Raw genomic sequence first — 11,448 nt, 5'->3', positions numbered from 1 at the left:
ATAAACATTTATTATTAAAATATGACAATGATCTGATTTTTCAGATAAGTAATGCTTAATATTATTAATTAAATGTTTTAAGCCACACAGTCTTTGTCATTTTTAATTTTTTTGTCTTTTTGGACTTCGCTTCGTATACTGTACATTATAATACGAAATACTTGATCTGATTGAATAGATATTTTTAAATAAACGAAAATAGATGTCTGCATGTACAAATTGTAGCCTTCAATGGCTCTAAAAATTTATGATTTTTTTAGAAGTTAATATAAATACTACTGTTTTACAATCTTACCAAAATTACTGCCACATGCCAAATTCCGAAGACTGCTTCATTTTCCTGTGGCACATCTGTAAATTTATAATAGGTTAACACCGGAATTCTTTTAAAGAAATGAGATACGTATAATGGTAAAATTATGGTCAACGATTGGTCCTGAAATCTTGTCTTCGATGCTGGACGAATGCCAAGCCGATCCGTTTTTTGGGCCATACAATCATGGTACAGCATCGCGGGTCAAAGGGGGACGCGACACCTGTCTCCTCTCATATTACATTTTAGTGGCCTAATAAGGCCGCGAATATTTAAATTCCGTATCATTACTTACACTCTAAAGCATTGTTTATTACCTAGAATAATTTTTTCTTTGGTGTCCATTTGCTCTTGATTTTTGTTTGCCTTTTTGGCTTATTCGTATTATTTTTCTGATATGTTCTAGGGGGGTACAATCAGGTACGAACGATATATTTATATATATATGTTTTTTCGTTTGTACACATATTTATCCATGAGTGTATCGTTTTATAATTAATCACGCCAGGCGCTCAACAGAATCTCGCGATATCTTTTGTAAGATCCACGTCAGCATACATCGCGGGCCGCCGAATTATTTTGTATACGCCGCAAGTTCTCGGGCGTTTTCTCCGAGTGACCGAAGGACGGCAAAAATCCACGTCACAATACGTGTATCGGAATACTTATACAAAAAGGTCTAGTAGCGCAGGTTTTCAAACTACGCGTTACCATATTACGCGCTTTACCGACATTAAGTAAAAAAGTAGATAGAGATGATGTCATTCGAGTTCGAGCGGGCTCCAATCTCACTACTGTTATCGAAGCTCCGTTCGCCAATATACCGAGTTATACCTTTAGTGCGATGCAAGTGTCCCGATTGTTACACTGAAGCGAATCACCGACGTTTTTTCTTAGACGTCAACTACAACCCTTTGACGTCAGTGGGGATAAAAGCTCTTTATCAGGCATTTTTTCAGGCACATTTGTTTCTGAATGTCGATACTGACAGAAGTATCAGAGAAGCACTTCGTGACGTGCCGCAAAGTTTGACATTTGCCGATGGAACGCAGTACAAACTAGCTGGGGTCATCTAATATCAAGGGCCAAATCGGATCAATTGCCTAGGACATTATATAGGCTATTACTGGACCGGAAATCATTGTCTGAGATATAATAATAACTCACGAAAGAATGTTACACCAATTGTAAGCCGTGACATTTCGGTAGAAATTCACGCTTGTATATATACAATACAGGACAGAGCGAACAAAAAATTTGATGCATACACGATTGATATTGATTGTGGAATACTCCCATTGAGTAAAACTGGACATATCGGATAAGATGGAATAGAAAATATACGAGTTACAGCCAAATCGAAGGATACGTAGAAAGAGTTACTCTAAAAAAATATGAAAAAAGTAGTACAAGCCAAAGTCTGAAAATTAAAATATTGAAAAAGAATTGTAAAAACAAATATATATATATAGAACTAAATGAGATAGAAATCAAAAGAGAGTTGATGTGTGGCCTAGCTGTGAGTGTGAACCCACAATTGAAAGTTTGGAGAGAAATGAAAAACAAACAGAATAGAATAGACGTAAACAGGATGGTAATTAAGAAAGAGTACATGTGTGCGTATCTGTGAATGTGAATCGGAAGTTGAAAGATTGAAAGGGAAGATATTCAGTTAGAACTGAATATGACAAAAATTAAGAGAGCATGCCTTTGTGCGTATATGTGTTTGTGAATTTCTGTATGAATATGGATCTCGAAATGGACATGGATTATATAACATTATATCACAAATCAACCATAGACTTATACAGATAGACTGAGCGCTCCTATAAGAGGTACTGAAGCTTACATATAAAAGACAGAGATGTGTCAGGAGTACTGCTCTCTCTTTTCAATCGGTTTCATACCGGGAGACAAGAGCGCACTGGAAGTGAAACAGCTATAGATATAGGCGCATAATTTCGCCTTATTCTCATCTACCGCCTCGATCCCCGCCACAAATATCGTCAGAGAGAGAAAGGAGTACTCCCGGCATATTCATGTCCTTTAAATGTTTGCTTCAAGCGGCTCATAAGAGCGCTCAGTCTATCTTTATAAGTCTATGAGTTCGACTCACAAATACCCACTGCACCTCCACGTGGTGAGATCCGGGCAACATAGGTAATTTTCTGTTTATGGGAAACACGGCTCTGGGGCCGGATTCTGAACATCAAGTGAGTTCGTGTTCATCTTTGTGAAAATGGATATTTGGAGTGTGATGTCAATCTCTTCTTTCCTGAATAGTGTATGGCTCAGGAAGTTGCGGTCTGTGCCATCTAGCGGCTAATAAATCGTTCTCTATCTGCTCGTGGTAATTGCCCACCCACTAGCACCCCGTGTGTTTTCTATTATTTTTTTGCCTGTGGTGCCGGTTTCTAACGTAACCTCGCGTTGAGCACGCAATATAACAGACTACTTATCCGAAAAATAACTCTAAAATAAGAAGTATACAGTATATTCAACACCCAACTTTTTGAGAAGGAATAAGAAGTTAGGTATGGTTAATACAAACAAACGTCAGAACCAGCCCCCTGCAACTAGATCGAGCGAAAAAGTAAAAAGAGTAACCTAGTATGTCACATAATTTTAGTTCTTATTGAAGGCGCTAGTAGTGCAGTTGCACGGGTTGCACTCTGTAAAGGCCGTAAAGGTAATCGCGCAAACCGCGCAACTGTACTACTAACGCTCTCTACCGAGTGTGACAACATAGACTCGTTTTCTGAAACACAGAGTTGCAGGGAGCTGGTCAGAACTAACATCTATTTTTCTCTCCTTTCTTAGCTATCGCCCTCTATCAACAGCATGTGCCACTTCGTAATAATATTCAACATCGATAAGCTCTACCACGGTCTTAAAGACAGGTCTAAGCACTCCGGCTGTGAAACCGCGCTCGAAAATGAAGCCGATGTTGTGAATTTTCGCCGCTAGCGCTAGTGAGGGATAAGCCTACTTATCACGCAAGCGCATGGAGAAAAAGACGGCTGCCCTATTGGGAAATCTGCCGGGGGCGTGGCTTCTCCTTGCGGCAGAAGCAGTAACTATTCTAAAACGCATTTTTAAATCAGCTTTCGTGTTCTTATGTGAAAGCGTGTATTTATTTACAGTTATTAAAGTCGAATTTTCAAAAAAAATTCAATAAAATATGAAAATTTCAATACAAGAAATTTGTGAGTTTGCAAATACTCAGCCTAGTCATAAAAATTTTATTGGTGGTGAAGATATACTTGATGCGGGACATCTAATGAAATGTGGCCTACAGAAATCAGATACTAGTTGTGATAATGAGTATAAAATAATTGCATTCTGTCTCCAAACTTCTCGTTTAAAAGATCCACCGCATGAAATTGTGGGTGCAATATCGCAACATTGGCTGCAATGAAAAATAAAATTTAATGTTTATTGTTTTTTATTTTTTCTGACAAATATTACACTACAAAAAATTTCATTTCATATTGATGATAAACAAATAATTATAAAATGAAATTCTATAGGTAATTACTTACATGTTGATATGAAGTCATTTTTGGTGAAATGTAATGAAAACACTTTTTTTGACTGTGTAACCTCATTCCCAATTTTCAATGCTTTTATCCAAGCTAATCGACGATCAATTACTTCATCTTCACCAAATTTATTTTTGATTACTACAAAACTAGAATTTGCCGAAGGAAAAGTGTAAAATCGAACTGTATTGTTCTTACTAGACTTGCTATTACACCCATACACGCAACAGAAAGTTTTATTTTTATTTTCTCGTGGTGGAAACTCCATGATTAAATTTTTTGATCAAATATTGGAATTTAAGATGTTTTTAAGTAATAACTAAGCTTATAGATAATAATTGATTACTTAATATTTAAAAAAAAGTTTAACACTTTTAAACTACATTTCTCACATATTATATTTGATATCAGCAGTTTAAGCTTGACCTGCATAGAGTAGTTTATATTTGATCCGTCAGGTAGCGTATCTGAGTGGATGATTTCCCAATATACCTTTCATTGTTGCACACCGGCCTCGGAGATTGCAGCGCTCCGGTCTTTGGTGCACAAATTGAGAAACACAGGCTTCAAGACGGTCATGCTGCGTTATACAGGAAGGGGCGTGGCGTGCCCAGACCTGTCTATAAGACCGTGCTCTGTACCGACCGTGGTGTTCATTAACCATCGGCTATAATAATAGTATGAAAATCGGAAAACCGTAGAATTCACTAACTCGAACTCACTTGATGTTCAGAACCCGGCCCCTGGCTCGGGTGGCGAGCGTGCCAGGCGGCGGTTCATGGCACTACGGCCGCTTGCGGCCGAAGGGTTCGGGATCTAGCAGCGAGGTAGCAGCAGCGGGTTGGTTTCGGTATTTTCGCGGGTTCTAGAAATCGGTTTACTTGTCACCGGCCCGACGGTCACAGTGTTGCCAACTCAGTAGGTTTTCCACTAAATCTGGTTGTTTTTATTCTGGGACGGTAGAAAAAATTCAATTTTAGTAGTTAGTAGATTTTGTCAGTGGTATGGTTGGTCATCAGTTTTTACACGTTTTAATTTCTTAATCATCAGATGACAGCATGAAAAGTAAATCTTTTTTTCTTTTTTTCTTATGGATGTTACAATTTATATGGATAATAAATATTCATGTTCTAATAACAGTGAAGTTTATTTGTTTTTTCTTTTTTTATTCGATTTTATTAGCGGTATATTGACGTCCAATGCTAATGTTATATTACCATGTATTACAAAGTAATAATTAGATCCAAATTCTATTATAGATGTTCGCTTAATACATACAAATAAGATAATTATTTTTAGGCAAATATTCGCGCGTTAAATTGAAATAAAATTTTTAATACAGTCCACCAGGGGCAAGTTTAGTGGTTTTTCAGTGGAATTGATTGGTCGTCTTAGTGGGAGAGAATTCAATGTGTTGGCAACACTGGACGATCAACAGGAAGTACCCCATAGGTTTTGTTGAGTGAGTTTGCGGCTTTCAAATTATGTTACATAAATTAGCGGATCTTTTGATTGCATTGACTTAGAAGCTTGAATCTTTTAACCTTCAAGGGACCGTAGTCCTTAGTATTTGATATTAATGTGAACTTGATATCCCTATTCGTTCCTGAGAACAAGGATCTTGACAGACGAACAGACAGACGGACAACCAAGTGATCGTATAAGGTTTCCGTTTTCGTCTTTTGAGGTACGGAACATTGAAAACGAGTCTGTTGTTAATTACACGGAAGATTTCTATGTTATTTGATTAACAAACGTTCCAATTTGTGTCATCATATCCTGACGACGTTTTATTATTTTCTTGACCCGATCACCCTTAACTTTACTACACGTGAAATACGCTATTCACAACCAGACAAGTGAAATTGACCAATGTGGGGTTGTTGGCTGATAAATGAAATAATTGACACCAGAAATCTTGGTCTGTAGTAAAAATTATAACAAACAAGTTTATTCAATGAAAAAGGTGAAGTCACAGAATGTTGACGATTAACAAATAAGGGTACAGAAGAAAAACGATTAAAGCTAGCTAGTTTGATGCGTATGTTACGAGAGCGCGGCAAAGACAGGTGAAAATATGAAAAAGTGCAGGCTCACCCCTGAGCCGAGGCTTAGGTTGCGTCGCGCCATAAATAACGCCGCATGTGTGGAAATTCCAGACGCGGTCAAACCTTTGGCTGTTAGCTGACGAGGCGACGCTTGGACACTTGAAAGTTGTGTACAATACGCCCCTCAGTCTTAAGTCTATCTTTATAGTTAGCCTTCCATTCATTGGCTTGTTCTGTTTTCTATACCGTAGACTACATACTTTCTGTAGTGCATGGGGTTTCCCTGTTGTTTCCCTGCTGTACGTCCAGTGAAAGGAATAAAACCCATATGCGGCCAATTTTCATCTCTCTCAATTTTCTACTTCGTGTAAAATAAGAGAAAGATCAGAAACTTGGATATTGGTAGCAAATGCGTTCTATTTCTTCACATAGTGAGACATGTTTTCGGTCTAGATGAGCTACCCATGCTCCATGTCTATGGGATGTCTAATTACCAATTCGTAATGTCAAATAACTGCTGTGCACCGCTATCCATCATATAAGGGTGTTTACAAGAGGTGATGTAAGAGTGTGATAATATTCGAGTACGGACTACGGAACTCTCAATCATGAATGAGCAACCCGTAAACAGTATTGAATTATGTTTTCATGGTTTAGTAGAATGCAGTAGACACCTAACCAAGCATCGTGGCCAAGACCAGTGATGCCTGACGCAATCCTACAGTAATTCCGTAATTTTACTTATTGTTAGGTATACTCTTTTGTCTTTAAACATAACAGAAGTTGTGAGCTAAAGTTGAAGCTATACATTGGTATAAGAGGCCGCAGGTAGTAGCCGATGTGTTGAAATTCTTTTGCCTTTGAACAATGCAGTACAGGTCAATGCTGACGATTTTATGGAGATGTTAAATTTCCATGATTAATTCTTAGGCTTCAGTACTCTTTTGCAATCTACAATAATCCATGTAGCCACTAACTTCAGGTTCATAACTGCATGCCTGCATCTCTCGTTCGAATATTTCGGAAGAAATCAGTTACGATCAGATATCACATCCCTCTTTGGGAAAAGGAATGTGAGAAATATATACATACTTATCACATATCAAATGGACCCTGAAGGTGGTCAATTCGACAGTAATTAAACTGTCCAAACTATTTTACATACGTTCATATTGTTACTAAAGGTGAAATCAGCCGTTATACCCCCCTTTTCTGATTTAGTAGTTATCGTAGATAAAAGAAACAGCTAAACTATCAAATGTTATACAATTAATGAGGTTGCTACGTCAACCCTTATTATTGTAAAAGAGTCCTGTTTCGGACTTTAGACCGAAAACACGTGCTGCCAATAAAAGCATTTTTCTGGCTTAATATATTTGTGCCTGTTTGATCACTTCTTTCGCTCAACGAACCCCATTATTTTCTCAGTAACGCCCGAAGCATTGCAATATTATAGATTACATAATATCTTTTTTATAAAAAGCAGTTTAGCTGGACGAAAGTAACCAATCTCATCTCAGTGTCGTAAATATAGGTTCGCGCATGCCCAGTCCATAAGTGCGTCACTTTCGGCCCTTGGGGTATAACTTTCGTCCCTACGCAGAAGACATTAACCAATTGCGTCCCGCAAATCTACCACGCAAAGCCCCGCCACTTTTCGTTCACTTGTTATGAAAACTATCGCGTATGACTGAGGCCGAAAGTTGGTGATAGCGACTCGTGTGACTGCCGCCCTTGCTTTGCTCAGGCACAAACTTCACACTCGTTGCAATCGTCAATTTTCGTCTCTTGTAACACAATATGCTTTCATGTAACGCAGGCATGTTTTATGCGTTTTCCATACCTGCGTTACCAACTTAAGGTAGTCCTTTTTGCGGAAGTAAAGAAAAAAAATCGAAATGTCCTAGTCCTTGAAACTTCTTAAATTTGTAGTCTACGCAGACGCATTTGCTATTGAAACGCGTACCCGAAAAAAAATGTGTGGACCATACTTTTGTTACTTAAAGTATCGTGTGCACCACGGAGGCAAGGTCTTTTACCCCTCGACATATTTGCGATATTTAATTTCCGATCGTGTTGCAAACTCATACTCGACGTAAAAAGACCTACTTTGCCTCCTTAGGTGATACATCAGCGAAGCTTGATCATTTTTCTATTTGCTTGAAATTTAAACTCATAAACCAAGTGATTTTCACTCGGTATCGATCAATTTTGTGCCACACGTATCTAGATATCATTTAAAATAAGGTCAAGAAGTGGGATTTGTCTAAAAGCTCCTGACAGCACGATCATTGTCATACATTTTTCAAAAAACTTAACGGTGAACCTAGGAAACAAAAATTGCTAAGGAAATTGCGATCCAACAAGTTACCATCTTTTTGCGCCTATAACTCGTAATTGACCATTTATTGTAATTCATAAAAATTAGTCCAACGGTTGTTAATTGCCGTTTATGGTCACAATTATGTAGTACCTTATCGCAACGCAATTTTCCATAACAAGTTTTGGTCTCTGGGTTTCTTCGATAACCGTAAAACTTTGAAAAATTTTGCCACAGAAATTGTACTGACAGGGGTTTTTGAAAAACATCACTTTTTGACATTATTCCAAACAATGTCTGAGCACATGTGGACCACGGTTGATTAAAACCGTGTGAAAATCACTCACTTTATGAAGCTTTACTACGAGTTCGAATTTCAACTCAGTCGAAAAATTGAAAATCTTCACTGATGTCTTCCCTTAGTGGAAACTCTGCTAAAAATTGACAACTAGCACAGAGTAGTTTGATCCGTATTTTCATCCGAAATTGCAGTATGAAAAATAGCGCTGTGCAATGATCGTGAAGCAAACAAAATTCTGAAAGAACGGGTAATTTACAAAGATTTTTTATCAAAATATTTGTAACTTTTGTACATTAGAGATCCATCAAAACTTAATTCGGTATTGTTTGTTTATTTTTATGATATAATTATAGCAAAAGTAATCCCGGGCCGCGTTACACTTTCAAATAATCACAGTGAGCAGTTTCCTACTAAATTATTTTGAGTTTTAAATCGACGATTATGGATACTCTGAAACCCGTTAAGGCCATAAAGCAGTTACTGGTGGTTTCTCCACTGATAAGCGTATATAGTGGGTACTAAACATGGAACCTATGTAAAATTGCGAATAAATATCCAATTCTCACTAAAGCAACATTATTATGAATTATAAATTTAATATCAATAATATTGTGCTGATTAACCGAGGGGAAAATAACTCGCTGAATTGATGTGATGTGTCAATAGCTTTGTGAATTAACCTAATTCACCTGGATGAATGAGATTTAAATGAATTATTAAAAATTAATTGAAATGATGCGAGATAACTATTGAGAATTTACTGAGAAATACCTAAATTATGGAAAATTAGGTCAAGCGAATTAAAATGAGTTTGGATTAAAGAAAAGTCATTTGAATTAACAGAAGATACAAAACAATGAATTGAAATTTTTTGAATTTCACTTGTATTAGAGTGAATTATCGAAAATTATAGAGAAAGAAATTGAAATTCATGAATTAATATGAATTAAATTGAGTTAATCACTAAAATCACGAGTTATTTCCTCCTCCCGATTAACAATGAATTAAAAAAACAATCATAACCCGTGTCGTCATGATTTACGCTTTGTTTTGTTCCTGAGAAATGAGAACTGTGGCAGCGCTGTCATTTTCTTTCTTCGTCTATATTAGTTCTCTGCTTTTCTACAGTCTGCTGACTGCATCTCTTCCCAAAGGTGTATGAATAATTTTATTTTTAAATGGATTCATCTTCTATGCATTAAAACAAAATGTGACGAACAAGTGATATGTCGACGAAAAATATAGGTGGTATATTATATACTACTAATGAATTCGAATCTGGTGCGACTTTGATGACTGGCTTTACATAAAACGACATTGTCAAATACCTATGCGCTCACGACTTTTCGCGTTTCCTTACTTTATCATCCAAATATTACTTCAGAAGTCTGAATTACTCATATTTACTTCTTAATCGATAAAATCCTAGTATTTCAAAGTGAACATACCTGGTTTATTGTGTAAGTCTCAAGTTTTTTATCGTGACGGTTATTCAATTACAATTTTGAGAGAGACTGCAATGGTCGGCCATAACAACTTCCGCGTCAGAAGGTGCGGCTTCACTATTTTTCTAGATCGTTTATTGCTCTTATCTTCCCGATAACTGGTCCCGAAATTTCTTATACATGAACTATACACTACTTTTTGAATCAAGTTAGCAAAGAATAAGACATCCGGTAAGTCAATCGGTTAGTGAGAGAACCACCTTACCAACACGAATTACATTTAACGTTGACGTACCGAAATATGAATTTTAACCGTTTAATCCCACCTTTTTCTTGCAGCTTTTTATTTATTAAACTACTTTTTTGGTAACAACTGCCTAGTTTTTTGGTTCCCATGGTCCCTCAAATATTTTTGAATCTGATAAAAATATTAAATTTATCAATTTACTCATTGCAAAAACAGCACATGTAAACAAATATTCGAAATTTCCACTTCTCCACGTAAAAGAGCATTTCCTGCTAATCCACCATAAAAATCCGAATGCCAATTTGTACAGAACCTTAATACAAACCAAAAAATTTGACAAGATTTTTTCAAAATTTACTAGTGATTTTTGTTTGTCCACCATATTGGATCAGCCATTTTGAATTTTCGAATTTCGAGGTGAGATTCGTAATAAGCGACCACAAAAGTCCACGCACACGAAATTTCAAGTGACTCGCATGTAAGGAATAATGTATGCATAAGAGGGTTAAACATCCTCACATCGTTTGCGGTTTTAAACTCTTACAGTTTGTCAAGAACGCGAGTGGCCCTGCGCCCGTTCCGTTCGTACAGCCGTTCGATCTGAAATAATCGGTGTAGCGTACACGTACGATATAATTCAGTTTTATAATGAGAAATTGGACGTACGGAAAGAGTGCGCACTGAGTGTAGATTCCCTAATACTCAGCCAATGAAAAGGCAAGCAAATTAGTGAAACCAGATTCAGTGCGCCCATTTTTGCTGTTGGTCGAATCCGTCAGAACGTAGCGTGTACGTTACATACCTAGTGCAAGATTCGAAATTGCGCGAACGTGCCTGCGGCGGCTGCGTTTCCCACCTAACCTAACCTAACCGAAGCGACTAGCCAGCATGCAGCCTTCTCTCGTGCGCTGGTAACACCATCACCGGCCCCCGTAGCGCGGCAATCCTTCGGTTTTCCCCACCTTCGACGCCGTCGGTGAATGCCGCAGACGGCAGTCCGGTAGAGCCCGTTGTCGCACAAGCATTCGTTCGTTTTCATCGACGGTTTTCGGCAAAATTTTTTCCAAGTTCCTCCGCTATTTGCACATCCAACTCCGCGCCCGTTTACCTTGAAAACATAAAATAAAACCTCGCCAAAATGTCAATCGACTCCGTAACTTTACCGATTTTCGGACGCACGCCAATCGCGTGAGAACGCCTTGTAAGTGTATTCACTGGTCTTATTCAAACGC

The 11,448-nt window shown here is 37.6% G+C and overlaps 1 protein-coding gene across 5 annotated transcripts in view; it reads left to right on the top strand.

Annotated features, from left to right (window-relative positions):
- The first annotated feature begins 11,200 nt into the window (after window positions 1-11,200).
- LOC124298024 (venom metalloproteinase 3) overlaps window positions 11,201-11,448 on the top strand; it is a 107,650-nt gene continuing 107,402 nt past the window's right edge. For all 5 annotated transcript variants that reach the window (XM_046749574.1, XM_046749572.1, XM_046749570.1 and 2 more), the window contains exon 1: window positions 11,201-11,417. The gene's annotated coding sequence lies outside the window, so the exon portion shown is untranslated. The remainder of the gene's footprint in view (window positions 11,418-11,448) is intronic.

The sequence above is a fragment of the Neodiprion virginianus genome, chromosome 2, assembly GCF_021901495.1.
Source record: "Neodiprion virginianus isolate iyNeoVirg1 chromosome 2, iyNeoVirg1.1, whole genome shotgun sequence".
Lineage (NCBI taxonomy): Eukaryota > Metazoa > Arthropoda > Insecta > Hymenoptera > Diprionidae > Neodiprion > Neodiprion virginianus.
Note: the sequence above shows the minus strand (reverse complement) of the source record. Positions and strands in the feature narration are given on the sequence as shown.